At 42.5% G+C, this 21,696-nt stretch overlaps 1 protein-coding gene across 1 annotated transcript in view; it reads right to left on the bottom strand.

Moving 5' to 3' along the window:
- Positions 1-21,696, bottom strand: part of CLASP2 (cytoplasmic linker associated protein 2) — a 121,522-nt gene that overhangs the window by 74,226 nt on the left and 25,600 nt on the right.

The raw sequence follows: 21,696 nt of genomic DNA, 5'->3' as shown, positions 1-21,696 counted from the left end.
ATTCTGACATAACTTTAAAAATATGTATTGGCTTGGTTAGAGAAATAGGTTTTACTGAATATATTCTGTGTTTATTTAGGCTGCTCTTATGAGGCAATGCTCAAGCTACTTAAAAGTGCCTTTTCCAAAACAGTAAAAGTTTTGTGTGGAGCAACAGTTAAGTAAACTGAGCTTATTGGGACTTTAATGTTTCTGAAGCCTTATTAAACTAAGTTAGAAGTTAAAGGACTATTTACTAGGAGGCAGCAGGGGCGGGGAAATATAAACTTGGTGGTAGTGGTAAAGAAACTACACATCAACTACACATCCTTCTTCAGCACCCTATCAGCAGTGTCAAGATAGGGTCTTCCTTGAATTTTAAGTGCCCTGTACTCCTGGAAAAGAATTATCAGCAAGCTATGGGGCCAGAATACACAGGCAACAATTTATATAAACTTGCTTCCCTCCTTTCACTCAAATTCACAATAAAACTTAAAGAACGGGAGGGCTGTGTTTTCAGACAGTACACATTCATCTAGGAATTTTATTCCAAGGCTCTCTGAAAAGACATTATTTACTTGATGGTAAAACCTTTTATTAATTGAAGCAATACATATGCCAAAAGAAATTTGGCAAACTACTGACATAAACAATAGCTGATTAATCACTACAATAATTCATGGCAAAGTAAACAGATGAGGAATTAAAAAGAACACACTATATATAGCAAGCACGTCCAACAGGTAGATCGTGATCTACTGGTAGATCACCGGACTCCTGTGGTAGATCACTGGCTCTCCTCCTCCCTAAAAACCCACAAAACACTGAGAGTAGATCGCAATCTCTTGGGAGTTGCCCCCCCCCTGCAGTATACCAAATATACCAAAAACATGAGCTGGCTTTTGCACTGGAATAATGCACTTGAGAACACTTGGCTGAATAAAATCAAAATGTTGTAGTAATTACAACCGGCTTTGCTTGTTATATTGATTCATTTCAGAGATCAGGAAAGAGATTACCTTTCCCAAACATTTGTTGCTTTCTAGGATTTTGTGTATGGCTGCCATACTTTAATCTTCTGCCATGTCAAAAAGGGGCAACACGGATCAAATTTTCAGGGTGGATTCTAGAGCAGTCGGGCTAACAATAGATATTTTAGACTAGACAGGGCAGGTTCCTTGGTGGATCGATAAATAGGACAGGAATATGATCGTAAGTTACTGCTTTAAGTTTCCTTTCTCCACACTCTCATTGCTAGGCAACTATAAGCAGCTAGACATGATGGGTTGGGGGAAAGAAAATGATATAATGGAAAAGGGTAAACGAGTGGGCAGTGGCTGTCCAAGGCGGAGCCAGAAATAACTGTAAAGTGGAAAGACTGCTTTCATTGGATCCAATGCCAAAGAAGCAATCAATTCTCACCACTAATCAGTAACTTGTTAGGGACCTACATTGAAACCACTTTTACAGGCACATGTCAGTGAATTCTGACAAGAGGAGGTTAGCTGACTTGTGCCCCTCCAGAGATTGCTGTATTCAAACCAGTGTTAGAAACTCAAGATACAGGTGAAACTCGAAAAATATCGTGGAAAGGTTCATTTCTTTCAATAATTCAACTTAAAAGGTGAAACTAATATATGAGATAGACTCATGACACGCAAAGCGAGATATGTCAAGCCTTTATTTGTAATAATTGTGATGATTATGGCGTACAGCTGATGAGAACCCCAAATTAACAATTTCAACTTTGGGGTTTTCATCAGCTGTGCACCATAATCATCACAATTATAACAAGCAAAGGCATGACATACCTCGCTTTGCATGTCATGAGTCTATCTCATATATTAAACTCCAGTAGCTTATGAAAACAATTGCTTACATAAATGGACTTTTCCACAATGTTCTAATTTTTTGAGTTTCACCTGTATAAAAGCTATTTGCCAAACGGCCCCTTAAACCTAGGTTGTGGGCGCCGCAACAGGATGTCTAAGCGCCTAAAAAAAGAAAGACTGAAAATGAATGAACTTCAGGTAAAATCCTACACTTATTTTTCATCGGTAAGTTTTTAATATCTGATGTTTTATTATATTTTTGTATGTGCTGGATGCCACCCAGAGCAGCTGGGGTAGTAGTAGTAGTAGTAGTAGTAGTAGTAGTAATAATAATAATAATAATAATAATGTCATCCAGTCCTCATCTAAAGACTGCAAATAACGAAGCTATGCTTCCCCTGCCCACCCTGCTAATATTCTTATTTGGATTTCTTCTCCAGTCCTCAGAAAGTAGCTGGAAATGAGGAGGCAGAAAAAGAATCTCCTTTCCTTCCACTCTGCAGACAAATTCCCTAACAGCCTCATCTAGCACCAAGGAGAGCAGTTGTGTGTGGGAAATTGCACCAGTAGGTATGTTAGCACCTGTGTGAGTAGTACAAACATGAAAACTTAAAAAACCCATTATGGATAAGTAATGGAACTTTTGGGAATCAGGTGGTGGGGCAATGGGGAAGAAGACTGGGAAGGAATGCGACCAGGAGAGTTCCTCCTGATCTTGAATTCTGTTATGGGGACTTTACATTTTGGGCATTGACTCCCAGTGTTTCATCTCAATATTAAGTAGCTGTCCATGCAGAACTGGAATTGACCCAGCAAGCAGTTGGCCAGATGAATCACTCTGACATCTATTCTATGGGCACAAGGCACAACCCAGGGACACTTGATGCACCACCCTTCCTGAAGCTAAGCCTGAGTGGGTCAGGGAGGCCACTTGGCAGTGTATTGAGTTCCACTGAAGAAAGGTGGCATGTCCACACAATAAAAACAAAATAAATATTCTGGCACGACAAATAACTTTGAGATACAGTATAAGCTATCAAACTGCAGGCAATTCCTGGGCATTTCTCAGCTGAGATAAATATGGCACAAAAAAGCAGTATGGTAAAAAGGTAAAAGGAAAAGGACCCCTGGACAGTTAAGTCTAGTCAAAGGCTACTATGGGGTGCGATGCTCATCTCGCTTCAGGCTGAGGGAGCCGGCGTTTGTCCACATTTCTGGGCGGGTCATGTGGCCAGCATGACTAAACAGCTACTGGTGCAACGGAGCACCATGATGGAAGCCAGAGAGCATGGAAACACTATTTACCTTCCCGCCGCAGCGGTACCTATTTATCTACTTGCACTGGTGTGCTTTCGAACTGCTAGGTTGGCAGAAGCTGGAACAGAGCAACGAGCGCTCACCCTGTTGCACGGATTCAAACTGCCGAGCTTCCGATCAGCAAGCCCAAGAGGCTCAGTGGTTTAGACCACAGCGCCACTCGCTCCCCAAAAAGCAGTATTGGCTGGGCATGAAGGATCATGACTTGGTACAGAGCTGTTAGCAGTACTTTGACCTCCCCACCCAAAGCACTGCTGACCGGCCACTATCACCTTAGATAAAAGTTATCAATTATATAGATTAAAGTTCCTCACTCAGACATCCATCAACAGCTCCGCCTAACCCATCAATACATAGCAAGTGCAGAGAGTCTGGAGGACAAGGTTCTCCCCGAAACACACACAGTTTTCTGGTTACCACTGGTCATACAGTCAAATAGTAAACTGCTTAAAGGATTAATTAGAGCAAGAAAGAGGTGTGTTGTTTTAAAAGATTAATGCCTCCTGGAACCCTGCAGAGTCCAGTCCCCAAGCACCTCTCTGAGCAGGATGCTAGATCACTTGAAGGCTCCCTCTTCTTCACATGAAATGCAGCAGACTCAACATCATCCACAATACAGTGGTACCTTGGGTTTCAGACACTTCAGGTTACAGATGCTTCAGGTTACAGACTACGCTAACCCAGAAATAGTACCTCGGGTTAAGAACTTTGCTTCAAGATGAGAACCGAAATCGTGCGTTGGTGGCAGAAGGCCCCATTAGCTAAAGTGGTACCCTAGGTTAAGAACAGTTTCAGGTTAAGAATGGACCTCCAGAACGAATTAAGGTCTTAACCCGAGGTACCACTGTATATAGGGCCTGTGTCACTGTGGTGATCACTTCTTCATTACTTTCTTCCTTCAAACCCTGTATTCTTGCTCATCTATTGCTGCAGTAACAGCAAATGAGTAGTAGGGAAAGCTGTGTTATGCAGCATGTGAGAAGGGCAAGAGGGTAGAAGCTAGAGAGGATTACGTGCGCATAAGTGAAATTGTGTAAGAGGGAGCACCCTCTAAACGCCCTCTTTGCCGCTCTCTCTTCAATTCAAACATATCCACAACTAGAATTGAAGCTCTGAGGCCAGCAGGAGGCTCCTGCTGCTGCACTACCCTGAACACCAGCTGTTTGGCAGGAAGGCTGAGCAGCGTACACAAAGCCCCACTGCACTTCTGGTCTCTTTGGGGCTTCCCCTACCATCACTGATGAGCTCTGGGGAGCGTCTCCTCGCAACCCACAAGGACTCTCCAGCTCTTTCCCCACCATTTCCAGAGTTGAATTGAATTATTCAATTATTTCCCAGTGCCACGTGTATACTGTGTCAAGCACAAGTCAATCATGTAGGGGGACACCTGTATCAAGGCAACCCTTGCTGAAGCATGTGCGCAGGTGAATGGGTGATTGGCTGGTCAAGCCCTCAAAGCAGTAACAGAATATTAACACAGGAAAATACAATAAAAGTATACTGCAAAAGTACAATAAAAAGGAGAAATATGGAACAATAAGAAAACACCACTCACCAAATGCCTCCCATTCCACTTGATGTACATTTGTGAGCTGAATTCATGCTCTCACAACAGATGCAGCTCCCCAACATTCCACCTCTCACTTAGGAGACAGGTAAATGCACACGCACACCCCTTAGCCCATGGGTAGGCAAACTAAGGCCCAGGGGCCGGATCGCCTTCTAAATCCGGCCTGCGGACGGTCCGGGAATCAGCTTGTTTTTACAGGAGTAGAATGTGTCCTTTTATTTAAAATGCATCTCTGGGTTATTTGTGGGGCATACGAATTCGTTCACCCCCCCCCAAAAAAATATATAGTCCGCCCCCCCACAAGGTCTGAGGGATAGTGGACCGGCCCCCTGCTGAAAGTTTGCTGACCCCTGCCTTAGCCCAATCTTTCACCTAAGAGCAAACCTATCCTGAGCATGGGGGAATGCTCACACCCAAAGCAGCAAACCCCAATTACTCCTCTGCAGTAGGGAGGGGAAAGGGAGAAAGGAGGAAAGATCAGGCAAGGTCTGCACCCACTCCAAAGTCCTTATCTTCTCCTGGAGTGTCTAAGGCAATAATGTGAACTACGGTAAGTGGAGTACATCAAAATAGTCTTTCAGTGGTACACCAAACTGTACCCGTCACTGGATCACAATAGTGAGGTTTATAATAAGATACGTAAATGATGTTCCCCATCTCTTGCTCTCTTCAACAGCCCCCACCACACCCCCTTTTCACACAGCGCATAGACACCGCCTTGCAAGCCTCTAAGGAAAACTGCAACTGTAGGCGAAGACATTGATGGGGAACTTTCCTTCTATGCGCTTCCTTAAATTCACCTCCCTTCATGTAAAAAGACATTGCAAAAATGGTTACAACTGTACTTATTAACTGAAGTATTTCTTTTATTATTGTGTTCATATCCCAGTTTTCCTCCAGGGAGCTCAAGGTAGCAAATAATGGTTCATTCTGCTGAGAAACATTGACTGGCCTAAAGTCACAGAGTGAGTTGTATGGCTAAGTGGGGATTTGAACCCTGTACAGTGGGCACCATGTACATTATGATAACAAAGCAGCAGACACTAAATGATAACAAAGCAGCATTAAAATGTGTGAACCAGAGATTTAAACAACTTAATTTGCACTGAAATGCTTTTCTTATTAGTATTGCGCAATTTTTAAAAAAAAAAATCATATTAAATACGAATTATATTAATATAATTATATTATATTAATTATAATATAATTATATTATATTATTAGGGACCCAGGTGGCGCTGTGGGTTAAACCACAGGGTCTAGGGCGTGCCGATCAGAAGGTCGGCGGTTCGAATCCCTGCGACGGGGTGAGCTCCTGTTGTTTGGTCCCAGCTCCTGCCCACCTAGCAGTTCGAAAGCACGTCAAAGTGCAAGTAGATAAATAGGGACCGCTCCGGCGGGAAGGTAAATGGTGTTTCCGTGCACTGCTCTGGTTTGCCAGAAAGCGGCTTTGTCATGCTGGCCACATGACCCGGAAGCTGTCTGCGGACAAACGCCGGCTCTCTTGGCCTATAGAGCGAGATGAGTGCCGCAACCCCAGAGTCGGACACGACTGGACCTAATGGTCAGGGGTTCCTTTACCTTTACCTTATATTAAGCACTCTTGGAAACATCTTACAAATAATGGGTAGAATGTATTTACTGATTAACCCTTTTGCACATAATTCTTATAGATCATGCAAAGAATCAAACGTAATTTTTTTTATTAGCAGCTTAGAAGGCTATGAGGTAAGCTACGGTATACACTTCCAGTCCACTGATTGCTATTGAGTGTTTCACTTTAGAATAATTTCGTCTTCCCCTACAGCAAGTGCTGCCATTTTGTAAAGGCATTTGCTTTATATTATCTCAAAACCATCATTGTTACTGCTCCATGTACAGTAAAGTGCTTTAAAAGCTTCGCACCGTAAGACATGATCATTAACAGCCCTGACAAAAGGAAACAGTTACTATTTAGTGTTCAAGGGCACCCCTGAATCTTATTGAATAAACTTCATGGGATACTATCCTGAGCAATTTTGAGGAAGGAAGCTTACACAGTGATAATAAATTATCTTATGCAAAGCTGAGACAACTACTTGTGAAAACAGGCTAACTACAAAAAGCTTGGTAGTTCTTCAAGAACTTGCACTTTGCAAAAAGTGCACACGTGCACGCAATGAAATGTCAATAAAAAGAAGCTACAACTATTTTGCCACTATTAAAAGGTTCATTGTAAGATACACCCTCAGTCCCGGAGAACCTTTATTGCAGGAACAAACCCCAAAGCTTGCAGTTCTGATGCAGACCACGCACTGAGAGCCACATACGTGATGCAAGTCTTTTCTTTAGTGGGAGGAAGGGAACAGAGACTACTGCATCCTTTGCTTAGCAAATGTGTTAGCTTTGTTTCAGTTTGGGTAATGTGAGAAACCAGGCTCAATGTGCAGGTATTTTCATGTCTGCAACCATCTTTTAATTCTAGGTGCTAAAGTAATTCAATAGTCAGTCACTCCTCTATAAAAACTTTAATATTAGGCTGTTCTTTACAGCTGTGTTCACACGGAATAGTTTGTGTTAAAATATGGAGAGGCATATTACGCACACCACAAGCAAGCTATTATAAGATCTCTTCAGTCACATTAACTTTCATACCTCAGGTAGAACACATAAAAGGGCATTTTGAAATAAGAGGATATACCATATATACTTGAGTATAAGCCTAGTTTTTCAGCACAATTTTTGTGCTGAAAAAGCTGCCCTCGGCTTATACTCGAGTGAGGCGGGCGGTGGGGGCGGCGAGAAAGAAGCCCTTTCTCTCCGCTCGTGCCGCCACCCGCTCTCCCCAGTCAACCATTCCTTAAGAAGTGTACAAGAACGGCGGTTCTTTAATCTCCCCAGGCAGCTTGTTCCATTCCTGAACTGCTCGCATAAATGCAAACTTGGCAAAGGAAGAAGAGGAAGGAGCAGCCCAAAGGGTTGCTTTCGGGCTGCTCGTTCCTCCTCCTCCTCCACAGCGGCAAAGGTGAACCGGCTTATACTCGAGTCAATAAGCTTTCCCAGGTTTTTGTAGGAAAATTAGGTGCCTCGGTTTATATTCGGGTCGGCTTATACTCGGGTATATACGGTAAGTGTTAAGAGTCTATTTGATGTGAGAAGAGGCATTGCGGGGGATAGCACATTCTTGGGGGATTGTGGCAATCTTCCTACAAGGAGTCATCTGCATCTGACTATTCCAAATCATCTGCATTCCCTCCGCTTGTATGCAGACTGAGCATTCAACACCTCCATAGGTGTGTTCAGTATGTTCCCCAGTCAAACCCAGGATAAAGGACTAATAAAAAAGGAAAAACAGATCTTGTTTACCCTTGCTAGCTGATCCCCCCCCCACAGATCTAGTTTAGGGTTTGAAACTACCCCACTACATCTCAGAAATGGGAAACATAGCTCAAGAGGAAAATGTTTCCTCCATCCAAGGAAACATACATTTCCTTCCTTATCCCACTTTCTTGCATTTGCAATTTAGCAGCTACTTGAACTATGGGAACAGAGGTGCCAGAGAAGCAGTCCAGCAATTACTCTACTTTTCTTGCTTCTCTGAGAGACTGGAACAGGCATAGGGGTTTGTGGTCTTCCTCCCTAAAGAGATAAATGCATGAACTGGGAGACCACTTTATCCAAACATGACATTCCTCTAATCCTGGACAATGAAACAGACTTTCCTTTAAGTTTCAGTATCTAGGAATAAAGGAGATCGCACATTCAAATAACTTTGATCTCCCAATTTCAACAAGCACACAGGGAAGCAAATACCTGAACAGTATCTGAACCACACATTTATTTTGTTGTTGTTTAGTTATGTCTGACTGTTAGTGACCCCATGGAGACCAGAGCACGCCAGGTCCTCCTGTCTTCCACTGCCTCCCGCAGTTTGGTCAAACTCATGTTAGTAGCTTCGAGAACACTGTCCAACCATCTCGGCCTCTGTTGTCCCGTTCTCCTTGTGCCCTCAATCTTTCCCAACATCAGGGTCTTTTCCAGGGAGTCTTCTCTTCTCATGAGGTGGCCAAAGTATTGGAGCCTCAGCTTCAGGAACTGTCCTTCCAGTGAGCACTCAGGGCTGATTTCTTTAAAGATGAATAAGTTTGATCTTTTTGCAGTCCATGGGACTATCAAGAGTGTCCTCCAGAACCATAATTCAAAAGCATCAATTCTTTGGCGATCAGTCTTCTTTATGGTCCAGCTCTCACTTCCATACATCACTACTGGGAAAACCATAGCTTTAATTATATGGACCTTTGTCGGCAAGGTGATGTCTCTGCTTTTTAAGATGCTGTCTAGGTTTGTCATTGCTTTTCTCCCAAGAAGCAGGCATATTTAAATTTTGTGACTTCTGTCACCATCTGCAGTGATCATGGAACCCAAGAAAGTAAAATCTCTCACTGCCTCCATTTCTTCCCTTTCTATTTGCCAGGAGGTGATGGGAGCAGTGGCCATGATCTTAGTATTTTTGATGTTGAGCTTCAGACCATATTTTGCGCTCTCCTCTTTCACCCTCACTAAGAGGTTCTTTAATTCCTCCTCACTTTCTGCCATCAAGATTGTGTCAGCATATCTGAGGTTGTTGATATTTCTTCCGGCAATCTTAATTCTGGTTTGGGATTTATCCAGTCCAGCCTTTCGCATGATGAATTCTACATATAAGTTAAATAAGAAGGGAGACAATATGCAGCCTTGTCGTACTCCTTTCCCAAGTTTGAACTAATCCGTTATTCCATATCCAGTTCTAACTGTAGCTTCTTTTCCCACATAAGAGATTTCTCAGGAGACAGATGGTGGCAAGAATACACAGAGGAATTATACCAGAAAGATATGGAGGTCTCGTACACCCCAGGTAGTGTGGTTGCTGACCTTGAGCCGGACATCCTGGAGAGTGAAGTCAAATGGGCCTTATAAAGCACTGCTAATAACAAGGCCAGTGGAAGTGATGATATTCCAGCTCAATTATTTAAAATTTTAAAAGATGATGCTGTGAAGGTGCTACACTCAATATGCCAGCAAGATTGGAAAACTCAGCAGTGGCCAGAGGATTGGAGAAGATCAGTCTACATCCCAATCCCAAAGAAGGGCAGTACCAAAGAATGCTCCAACTACCGCATAATTGTGCTCATTTTGCACACTAGCAAGGTTATGCTTAAAATTCTACAAGGCAGGCTTAAGCAGTATGTGGACCGAGAACTCCCAGAAGTGCAAGCTGGATTTTGAAGGGGCAGAGGAACCAGAGACCAAATTGCAAAATATGCGATGGATTATGGAGAAAGTTAGAGAGTTCCAGAAAAACATCTACTTCTGTTTCATTGACTACACAAAAGCATTTGACTGTGTCGACCACAGCAAACTATGGGAAGTTCTTAAAGAAATGGGAGTGCCTGATCACCTCATCTGTCTCCTGAGAAATCTCTATGTGGGACACATTTATTTCGGCATCTCTAATTTGGTTTGGTAGTAATCTCACATGGAAAAGTCCCACAGCAAATTCTTTGGAGGCAAACTCTTGCTTATAGGTATCTTCAGTTCACAGAGGTCAACATTTTGCAGTCACCTTAGTGCAACAGAAAATTTGCAAAACATTTAAATTGACTGCCTTTATTTTTTTAGAGCTGCTGAGAAAACAAGTTTGCATTTCATATATGTAAAACCATTTTGGAACTTGGCAGAGATGGTGCCAGTTGGTGAATGTCATGCCACTGCTTTACAGGTTTCTTAATAAAGATATCAGAAGCATTATATAGTTTATTGCTTCAGCAGTTCTGTCTTGGAGATTTATCCACTTGGCTGACATCATTTTGCTAAATCCTTCCTTGAAATGTAGATTTCCAAGGAGATTATGCATGCTCAGGAAGCTGCTGGTTCTAGCAAATTCATAACTGTTGTTCTTCCAATAGGCGAGACCCAATTGAAATAACAACAAAGGGAATTCCAAAAAATTATGAATTTGCTAGAATCAGCAGCTCCCTGAGCATGCATAAGGGCCTTCACCACACCAAAAAAAGTAGACACTTTAGAAACACGTATTTATCAGCAATATGAATATTATAAAGCATGTTCATGGCTGAGGTCTCCTGCACCAATACTGATAGGCATGAACTGCTCTTAAGTGACACATCAAAATGTTGGTTTCAATTCAAGGAACTTGGTTGTGTCTTCCTACCTCTGGCTACTGGCCCTTCAAGCAGGCTGATTCATCAAGCAAGACTTTTCTAAATCTTAATCCACAATTTAGTTTTCAGAAATGTTTGTGAACAATCGTTTTTACTTTTAACGTAATAGGTCTTATAACCAACAAGGCATTTCATTCTCTCTGTCACAGTCAATAATAATTTTATGGACAACACCTAGCAAATAAGACTCTGCAAATGACCCAAAGCAACCCCATAATATATTGTACTTTTATGTTGTAAACTGCCCTGAGATCTATGGGTATAGGGCCGTGTTCAGAAAGTGGTGGTGCGGGATGAGTGTTCAGACCCCTGGGCTCTCACTTGTGGGGTGCCTCAGGGTTCTGTCCTCTCACCCATGCTTTTCAACATCTACATGCAGCCGCTGGGAGAGATTATCAGGGGGTTTGGGCTGGGTGTTCATCAGTATGCAGATGATACCCAGCTCTACCTCTCGTTTAAATCAGAACCAGTGAAGGCGGTGAAGGTCCTGTGTGAGTGTCTGGATGCGGTTGGAGGATGGATGGCGGCTAACAGACTGAGGTTGAATCCTGACAAGACAGAAGTACTGTTCTTGGGGGACAGGAGGCGGGCAGGTGTAGAGGACTCTCTGATCCTGAATGGGGTAATTGTGCCCCTGAAGGACCAGGCGCGCAGCCCGGGAGTCATTTTGGACTCACAGCTGTCCATGGAGGCGCAGGTTAATTCTGTGTCCAGGGCAGCTGTATCTGGTACGCAGGCTTAGACCCTACCTGCCCGCGGGCTGTCTCACCAGAGTGGTGCATGCTCTAGTTATCTCTCGCTTGGATTATTGCAATGTGCTCTATGTGGGAATACCTTTGAAGGTGACCCAGAAACTACAACTAATCCAGAATGCAGCAGCTAGACTGGTGACTGGGAACAGCCGCCGAGACCACATAACACCCGTCTTGAAAGACCTACATTGGCTCCCAGTACGTTTCCGAGCACAATTCAAAGTGTTGGTGCTGACCTTTAAAGCCCTAAACGGCCTCGGCCCAGTATACCTGAAGGAGCGCCTCCACCCCCATTGTTCTGCCCGGCCACTGAGATCCAGTGCCGAGGGCCTTCTGGCGGTTCCCTCACTGTGAGAAGTCAAGTTACAGGGAACCAGGCAGAGGGCCTTCTCGGTAGTGGCACCCGCCCTGTGCAACACCCTCCCACCAGATGTCAAAGAGGAAAACAACTACCAGACTTTTAGAAGACATCCGAGGGCAGCCCTGTTTAGGGAAGCTTTTCAATGGATTACTGTATTTTAACATTCTATTGGAAGCCGCCCAGAGTGGCTGGGGAAACCCAGCTAGATGGGCGGGGTATAAATAATAATAATAATAATTAAAATAAATTATAAAAGCAAAAATTAAGGGTTAGATTCAACTACCTGGTACACTAGTGAAGTGCACAAGAACTCCTGCTAGCACAACAGGGCTTTCCCCTTTCTCCTTTCCATGCTCCACATCTTCTCTGGAGGATCAGGGGAAAACCCCAGAACAGTGCATGATGGGGTAGAGAGGAAATATTGTTTTGCCCACCAAGCAGAAATGCTTTCACTGGGGGCAGAATGATCAAATCAGTGTGATGTTGAATTCCACCTCTGCCTTTATCAGCATTTTTAAAATAACATAACCATTGAGTATTAAAGAGTTGGTTGGTCTCAGTCCAATTTAAAAAATGGACAAGGATGCACATCACAAAAAATCCACCACAATAGCTGGCAACTTAACTGGCCATCTTTACAGGCATTTCAAAAACTGGATTTCAAGCAAGCAGGAATTGGTATTTCAAAACACACAGAAGTAACTTTTTAAAAATATACAGTCTACCACAAGTAGATATTTTTTTAAAAAACAAACAAACACAAAACTAGTTAATAGAGATTAATTAAGTAAACATTCTTAAGTTTACTTATGTCATGTAACATTATACTTAACTGATGCTTTTTGGACTGCAACAAAGTACCAGTAAGTCACACAAGACAGTCATGACTAACAATTCTCACTGATTTCAATGGGGCTAAAGGATGACTAAGTAGCCTGCACAAAGTCTTGATATCCCAGCTTGTATCAACCAATTATTTTGTGTTACTTGATCTTTTTTCTTGCAATGTATTTTTCAACTGGCTCTTTAAAAAATGGGGCTTGATTTTAAAGAGTTCAATATAACCAAAGCTACTTAGTTGGAAATTTACTTGTCTTCTTATTAAACTCTGCTTTTCAAAGCATGGGGCCAATCTGGCATCATCCTCTAACCTTATATATCAAAACCAGCCTCTCACCTGGTATATGTTAAGTCAGACTCATTTTGTGTAGCAGTGAATGGTACGTCTCTCACTTTTGGGTTTAAATATGTTTCGGAATATTTTTTTTTTAAAGTTGTGACTATTTCACATAAATGGATCTCCACATAACGTAGGATGTTAAGTGACCATGTGGAGACTTTACTACCACGAAACTATGCAGACAAATGAAGTCTCAAGGAACATTAATTCTGGTTAAAATTTAAGAGTTTATAACAGACCCTCCAACCCTGGGGAAAAATAGGCATTTACAATGGACATTATACCCAACTAAAGGATTACCAATTACAAGGGGGGACCACAAGAACAGGGAACTAAGGGGTGGACATAGACCTGACTTTAGCAAATGGGAGTATCCTGAGTGGAATTCCCACTGGTGGAGGGGAAGACAAATTTTGAGGATTTCCCCCTCCCACTACAAGCCCCAGGGCTACTTTGTGCAGTGCTCGAGGGTTGGGAGACCTAAGCAGCATGGGTGTGGGGGCTGAAGGAGAAAGGAACAATCCACAGGCAAGATCCCTGCACTGGATCAAAAACCTGCTGCATATTCAAGGGGCATTTCTGTCAGCGGAAGTCAGAAGATGAAGTTTGCATCAAACCCTAGGTCTATACATTTGTTGGCCTTTTTTTTAGGTGGGGGAATCTGGCCTCCTCCCCTCACACAGAACAAAGACACAAAGAGCCCTGATGGAAATGCAAATTTCCTTCTCCTCCCCTTCCCCCCTTCAAATTAATCACTTGATAAGTAGAGAAGGGAGAATTAACCACTTCTCCTCACTGCCTGTGAGAGTGTGTAAGGCGCATAGCTTCTTTTGGCCCACCCACCATGCTGCCCCAGAAGGTTTGCCATGGATCACATCCACCAAGTTTAGCTATCCCCATTTTAAAGAACTCATCTAAGGAAAAAAACTAACAGGCGTGCTTTTTCACAAATTACCCGGCTTCGTAAAATGACATCTAGAAATCTTGAGTGACAAATCACCACCACTTTGCAGCGACCTTATTGATTCATCAGCCATTGCCTCTAAAACTATGTTTTATTGCATTTCAGCCTTGTATTAAAGCACGAGTCTGTTAGCCACAAGTGTTGAGGAAACTATACATCTGCTTACGGTATGTATGTGTGTGGGTGCTCTATCCCTCCTCCATACTCAGCTTAGAAGCCAAGTAGGCTAACTAGATAATGCAAGCCCCCTCCTCCATAGCAAGCATAGAAATGCAGCACACTGCTACAGAAGGGTCACGGCACTCTGCCTCCACTGCAAGCCCCCAGAAGGCGAGATTTTTTTAAAAGATAATTTACAGCCTAATTAGTTATGGGCTTAGTTACAAGGCTACTGCTATATTAAATTGTTGGTTTGACTTGATGCTGGATGTCAACTTCCCAACAATCATTTATTGAATTCATCAGCCAGAAAAAGTTGTAAAAGAAGCTTAAAGGTAAAGGTACCCCTGACCATTAGGTCCAGTGGTGGACGACTCTGGGGTTGCAGAGCTCATCTCATGTTACTGGCCGAGGGAGCCGGTGTACAGCTTCTGGGTCATGTGGCCAGCATGACTAAGCCGCTTCTGGCGAACCAGAGCAGCGCACGGAAACGCCGTTTACCTTCCTGCCAGAGCGGTACGTATTTATCTACTTGCACTTTGATGTGCTTTCGAACTGCTAGGTGGGCAGGAGCTGGGACAGAGCAACTGAAGCTCACCCCATCGCGGGGATTTGAACCGTTCAGTGGTTTAGACCACAGCGCCACCCAAGCTTACAAACTAATAAAAATAACACAATACTTTCTGGCAATCATCAATCTTGCAGTGAGATGGCTCAGTCATTAGAGCATGAGACTCTTAATCTCAGGGTTGTGAGTTCAATCGCCACATTGGGTGAAAGATTCCTGCATTACAGTGGGTTGGACTAGATCACGGGTCAGCAATGTGCAGCCCATGGGCAGGATGCGGCCCACGAAGACCGTTTTACTGGCCGACTGGGCTAAACCAGCGCAGGGACTCGCCGAGCAGCACCGGAAATCATGTCTGCGCATTTCCACAGCTCTGGAAATAGCATCTGGGCAGGCGCAGAAGTGATTTCCAGCGTCACGGACATGCAAAGGCTCAGTTTCCGGCATCGCGCTGTGCCGGTCCGGTCCATGGACGATCTCCGCGGGACATGCCAACCCCTGGACTAATCATCCTCTGAACTAGAGACTTGGGCCCTATTATTTTTTATTTTGGAGGGGAATGGCAGGATCTTCCTTAACCTGTGGAGAGGCTTTTCTGAATGTGTGTGTGCGCGCGCGCTCAACTGTGCACTGTGCATGTGTGATTGAGAGAGATGCACTTGGACAGAGACCCAAGTTTGTGTGGCACACATGGGGGGAGCAGCATCTGGGAACAGCAACGACTGTACTGTTTAAGTCTAAGTTATGTCACACCCCTCATGACGGCCATCCTGTGCCTGACACCCACAGCACTTTCTCAAAATTCAGAATATGCCTACTGTTCCAAAAAGGTTGGCAACCTCTGCTCAAAATGATGATCAACAAACATGGATTCTCAAGACCCTGCCCCTTTTGTGTATAGCTTTCTTAATCACACCTGTTTTACCATTTTTAAAGTGTTCTAAGTTGTCTCAGTCCAGAAGACTCTTAAAGCAAAGTTCTTAACCTGAAGTGTTATTTCTGGGTTAGCGGATTATGTAACCTGAAGCGTATGTAACCTGAAGCGTATGTAACCCGAGGTACCACTGTACTTACTTTTAACAAAATAGCAACACACTGAAAAATCATTGAATTAAAATAGTATGATCTTGGGCCTACATGATAGTAGTACACAGCAATTATGTTAGATACAGACTGAGAGCCTTAATCTGGTTAACAAGGGATATAACTTTATCCTCTTCAAGGAGCACCTTACACACAAAAAGTCTACTGCCAAGAACTGTTGTCTGCCAGCTTCACACAGCACCAGCGTAATATGATTTGAAGGTATTTAAATATTTCTAACAAACACTTGTACGCTTTCAAGCAGTAAAAGAAATGCATTGCTCTGGAACCTTCCAAAATAATTTGAGGGAACAAATTTCAAAGAAAAGCTTCAGAGATCCATCTATAGAATCACCTATGCTTCCACCTCTCATAATGGAAAATTAAGGTTCAAATTCAGTGCTTTTAAACAGAAAAACTCTTAAGAACAGAAACAATTTCCCATATATCTGAATTCTTGGTATGCTTAAGGTAAGGTTCAGTCAGACCAGGGGAAGGCAACCTAAGGCCTGGGGGATGGATGTGGCCCAATTGCCTTCTAAATCTGGCCTGTGGACGGTCCAGGAATCAGCGTGTTTTTACATTAGTAGAATGTGTGCTTTTATTTAAAATGCATCTCTGGGTTATTTGCGGGGCATAGGAATTCTTTCACCACCACCCCATATAGTCCGGTCCCCCGCAAGGTCTGAGGGACAGTGGACCGGCCCACGGCTGAAAAAGGTTGCTGACCCCTGAGTCAGACTCAAGTCTTCATTCATTCTGCTAGCAAAAGTAGAAAACAGCATTCTAAATGTCACATTTTAAAAGGGATCCAAATAGCCCGCAAGTGGAACACTTTGGCTTGTGCATGGAGGGCTCCAGATTTCTCCCACTAGCTGCAGCCCTTTGCACATCTCATGCCTTTCCAGAGGGTCCCTCAACAAGCAGAAATAGCTTGGGGTCATACCTGAATGCACTGAGGAGACAGAAAAATCCTGATGCCCGAGTGAAACCAAGTCAATATATCCAGGTAACTAAATCATCTACAGACTAGATTATCTACAACATACAGTATTATTTTTGATCATATTTTCTTTCTCATGACATTGTTCAACTTAGTTATCAAGAGTGAATATCCCCTAGATGTGATGAATGGTGGATTTAAGCAAGAAAAAGCTGCTAGATCATCCTACACAATCCTAATTGGATCTGACATTTTATGCAAAGCTTCTCCATACCAGTGTCAGTTGACTTTCAGAACAATGCTATTTTTTAGTACTTCTGCTAGTGATAAAAAAAGGTGAGTAGACATGTTCAGGGGGGAATCTAACAGAATTTTAGACATGTTGAAAAATCTCATTTTTAGACAATTTCAATTATACAGATATATTTGAATTTATGAAGAAGGGGCACTTAAAACTTTTAAGGCTAACCATTTCCAAAGTTTCTCTAACTACACATATCAATGGTACAGGATTATGCAAACATCTTAAGGACTACAAAATACTCAGTCTAAGCTATTGTCTAATTTCCAGTGGATTAGAACACAGACACCCTAAGAATCCACTGTAGAAGAATGCCTTATTTTACACCTAGATATGTATGGCTATTATCTATAATTACATCTTTCTTTTTAGCTTTCTTTCAGTTTCCTAACTCCTGCTGAAAGATATACCTTGAATAAATTATCTCAGCTGCTATTACTAAATATAAACTCCAAGACAAAGTCAATGCCCTAGACATTAATTTGCTCCCCCATACATAATCTAGTTCTATAAAGGTCAAATAACCCTGTAAGGTGATATTTTAGCAGGAGCATTTGTGCAAATCATAAAGTATCTCCAAAAGCAAACATGCAGAAGAACCCTAGTATGATTAGTTACAATGCCATCTTTAAAAAGTAGAAAATTACAAACACACAATTCTAAAACAAAACAAAACAAAAAATTAGCATTATGGCTCTTCAATCCTCTCTAGGCAGATTGTTCAAGGATGGTAGCAATGGCAAGCTCATGTATAACGTCAATCTGACAGATGCTAAGACTTAAGTATCTTTAACACAAAGGTTTAAAAAACATAACCCTGCATTTTCTTCAAATAATGACTTTGTACAGCAAAGTATATACACTTTCTCACTGCTGATACAGAGAGGGCATATCCTCATCACAGACACATAAAACCATTGGATATAGGGCTGGCAGACAATTCTATGTCTACTCTTATTGTTGCTTAAAGCAAATTTAAATTTCAGAGCTCTAAAAGCTATAAATGAATCTTGGGTACAACACAAACATGGGCTAAACATAGCAAGGCTGTTTCAACATTCAAATGCACACAAGCTAAGTCTAATTGACAACAAAAACAACGCTGTACTTACCATCCCCAACAGCCATTACACAGTTGCAATGCTACCAGGAGCTTTTTCCAAGGATACAACTTCAATCCGACTATAAGTGCCTGCGCCACTCTCAATCCAGTGCAGCGTGAACAAGACAGAGCACTGTGTGACCCAGTCAGATCTGCAGTTCTCTACTGCAACCAGCAACAGCTGCTACACCACTTCAAAATAAAGGTCCTGCTTCTTGCAGGAAGCTCCTTCCATCCATTATAACCAGCCTCTCTCCTGCTTAAACCTAATAGCACACTTGCCGGTACAGGAAGAAAAAAAAAATTCCCTAGCCGTCTGCCTTTTTCTTGAAAGGTATTGCTCACATGCAATGAAGGTTATTCGACAGGGACTTTTAATGCAGTCATCAAAACACAAGGCATGCGTCCAGTAATCATTTTCTGCTTCCATTCCCTAAGGATTCATGTGTAATCAGCAATGAGCACATGACCAAATGATTATCTGATTTGCATAGCTATGAACAGAAGATGTGTCATATTCTTCTTTGGCCTTCCCCCCTGCCTTCTCAATCTCTCATTGTGTGCAGCCATCACTGGTTGCTGTAAACAAATCACGTCAAAGGCAGACCCCGTCAAAGGCTTTTCTATTCAAAGAAAGCCGTGCCACTTAATAAAGATTGCTCCTGGTAAATACAGTGACAAAACCCAAGCCAGCCACATTATCCCAGGCAAAACGACACACGTCTGAGCCACACACGAGTCAAAGCAAGCACTTCTCACAGGAATTTTTAAAACTGACAAAGCAATATGGTAACACATAGATTAGCAAAGTATAGATTAGCTAATTCATTTCAGAGAAATGGTTTGCTGTTGCAAGGATTTCATATGAAATCTTTGCAACAGCAAACCGTTTCATTGAAATGAATTTTTAAACCAGATATTCACACACAGAAATGTTTCTGTTCTCTCACTTTAAACTGGAAAGGGCTATAGATCGTTTAACTAGGAACGGTAGAGAGAGACTGCTGGAATTTAATTAGTGTGTCATCGTGGTTAGAGTATTGGACTAGGACCAGAGAGACTCATATTTAAATCACTGCTTAGCCACAAAGTTAACTGGGTGGACTTCTAAGAGTACTATGAGCCCTGGAAGACCTGCTCCCTGTTTTGCAGGTCTCTTCCACCTGACCTGGGAGGGCGACCCCTGACTGAACCCAGCTTTTAGTTTTTAGGGGTTTTGTTGTCGTTTTTTTGATATAAATTTCAACACTGGAAAGTGCAAATATAGTTTAGTGAACATGCTGGATGAAAGACCCTCCCAAACCTATTTTTGACTTGCCATGTTTTTAAGCACTCAACTGCAATTAATTTCCTGCTGTGTAAATAAGGATGAACACATCAGCCCATGCATTTACAGCTAAAAGGAGTGTAATATCTAAAACCAGTAAAAGTATTAAACCCTTGGTTCCCCGGTTTCTATTTGGAAATTTGTATTTGTGTATATTATTCATAGTGTAATGACTGTAATGAAGTAACATAATTTACAAACTGCGAGTCGTCGTTTCCCCGCCCCCCCCCAGGTGACATTTGCATGGTAACCATCTCAAATGGGGGAAAGATTTTGAGCAATGAAGCTGTATGAGACCCAAACAAGTGAGAAATATATGTTGTTCAAACCCACATAATTAGTGCCATTTGTTTGAAGTGATGCAATCCTAAACACCACTTTAACATTATGTTTCAAGTCTCTGGCAAAGGAAGTTTCATGTGTGCCTTCCCCCTCCATTTATAAATTGGGCCATTATGAGAACAGATAAGCTGTTTCGTTTGGATGACTGCAAAACCCATTCAGAGCACTCTGGTGTTTTTTGTTATTGTGAAAAAGGTAGAAACGCTGAAAACAGCTATTTAAAATATAATGTAGGAATCCTCTTAAATCCTGTAGAAGAAACAGCATTTACAGAACTCAGCCTCCCAGAAAAGGAATTCAATGGGCTCTGCTGCTGACTGCAATATCTGTTTCCATGGAAATGGTTGCTCATTTGCTAATAAATAGGGGAAGCTTAGCACACCTCTTGTTTGCATTACCACATGAGAGAGACAGCTGATAGCAGTCTTAAGACTTGGGAGTAGCTGACAGCCACATCAGAAGTGTTATGCAGCACAAATGCCATGCAACATACAGATCTAGATATTGAAGGTATTTTTATAGGTTAGATACCTGTGTAGACTTGCAACTGAAATGCCATTTGTACCTACTGTGTGGTTATGTAAGATGAAGAGAAAAAGAAAAGAAACCACAACAGTAACTGCGCTTCCCCACGCCATAAGGCTATGGTTTAGCCACCATAGAAAAAACATTATTAGAATGATACCCACAGACTGAAGGCAGTCGGGAGTCAAAATAAGGAAGAAAAGAAGAAGAAGAAGAAGAAGAAGAAGAAGAAGAAGAAGAGGAGGAGGAGGAGGAGGAGGAGGAGGAGGAGGAGGAGGAGGAGTAGTAGTTTGGATTTGATATCCCACTTTATCACTACCCAAAGGAGTCTCAAAGCAGCTAACATTCTCCTTTCCCTTCCTCCCCCACAACAAACAAAAGGTGAGTGGGGCTGAGAGACTTCAAAGAAGTGTGACTAGCCCAAGGTCACCCAGCAGCTGCATGTGGAGGAGCGGAGACGCGAACCCGGTTCACCAGATTACGAGTCTACTGCTCTTAACCACTACACCACACTGGCTCTCCTTATCTGCAAAAATATTTGTTCCTAAGAAAGGTTTACAAACATAATTGGAATAACAGCAGAGAATCTTGCTCGCAGAAGATAAAAGGGGAGATCTGATGAACGGGGTGTGCTAGGAATGTAAAAATCCCTGCTCAAAGAAGCCATCACTGAATCTCATGCAGATATTCTCAACAGGGTGTGAAGTAAGAATAATTTCTTAGAGGCAAAGTCTTAATTCAGGGATATGGAACTTGTGAACCTCCAGATGCGGTTGAACTCCAAATCTATCATCCCCAGCTAGCATGGCCAATTGTCAGAGATAATGGGAATCTTAGCGCAACAACATCCAGGGGGCCACGGGCTCACCAGTCCTGATTTAAGTGAACAGTGTACAGTAATGCAATCAAAATTAGCTAAAGAAGTACATCTTTACTGGAAGGGTTGGAAACACAAGCTATAAGCAGTATGAATACATCTCGCACATGAATGACTGCAATATAAATACTGAAAGCAAATGAAGTCTCTCAGTCTACAAGTGAAACGCTAGAATGAAAATGCATGTTCAACATGCCAAATTTGCACACCACAGACAAGGAATCCAACTGCACCCATTGCACTCCCAGGTGACCTTTTGATCTAGTGGGTGCCTCTGCTAACCAAGAGGTGACTGTGGCCAATTTGCCCTTCCA

The sequence above is a fragment of the Lacerta agilis genome, chromosome 12 (assembly GCF_009819535.1).
Source record: "Lacerta agilis isolate rLacAgi1 chromosome 12, rLacAgi1.pri, whole genome shotgun sequence".
NCBI classification, from domain to species: Eukaryota; Metazoa; Chordata; class Lepidosauria; order Squamata; family Lacertidae; genus Lacerta; species Lacerta agilis.
The sequence above is the reverse complement of the archived record's forward strand: the minus strand, read 5'-3'. Positions and strand labels throughout refer to the sequence as shown.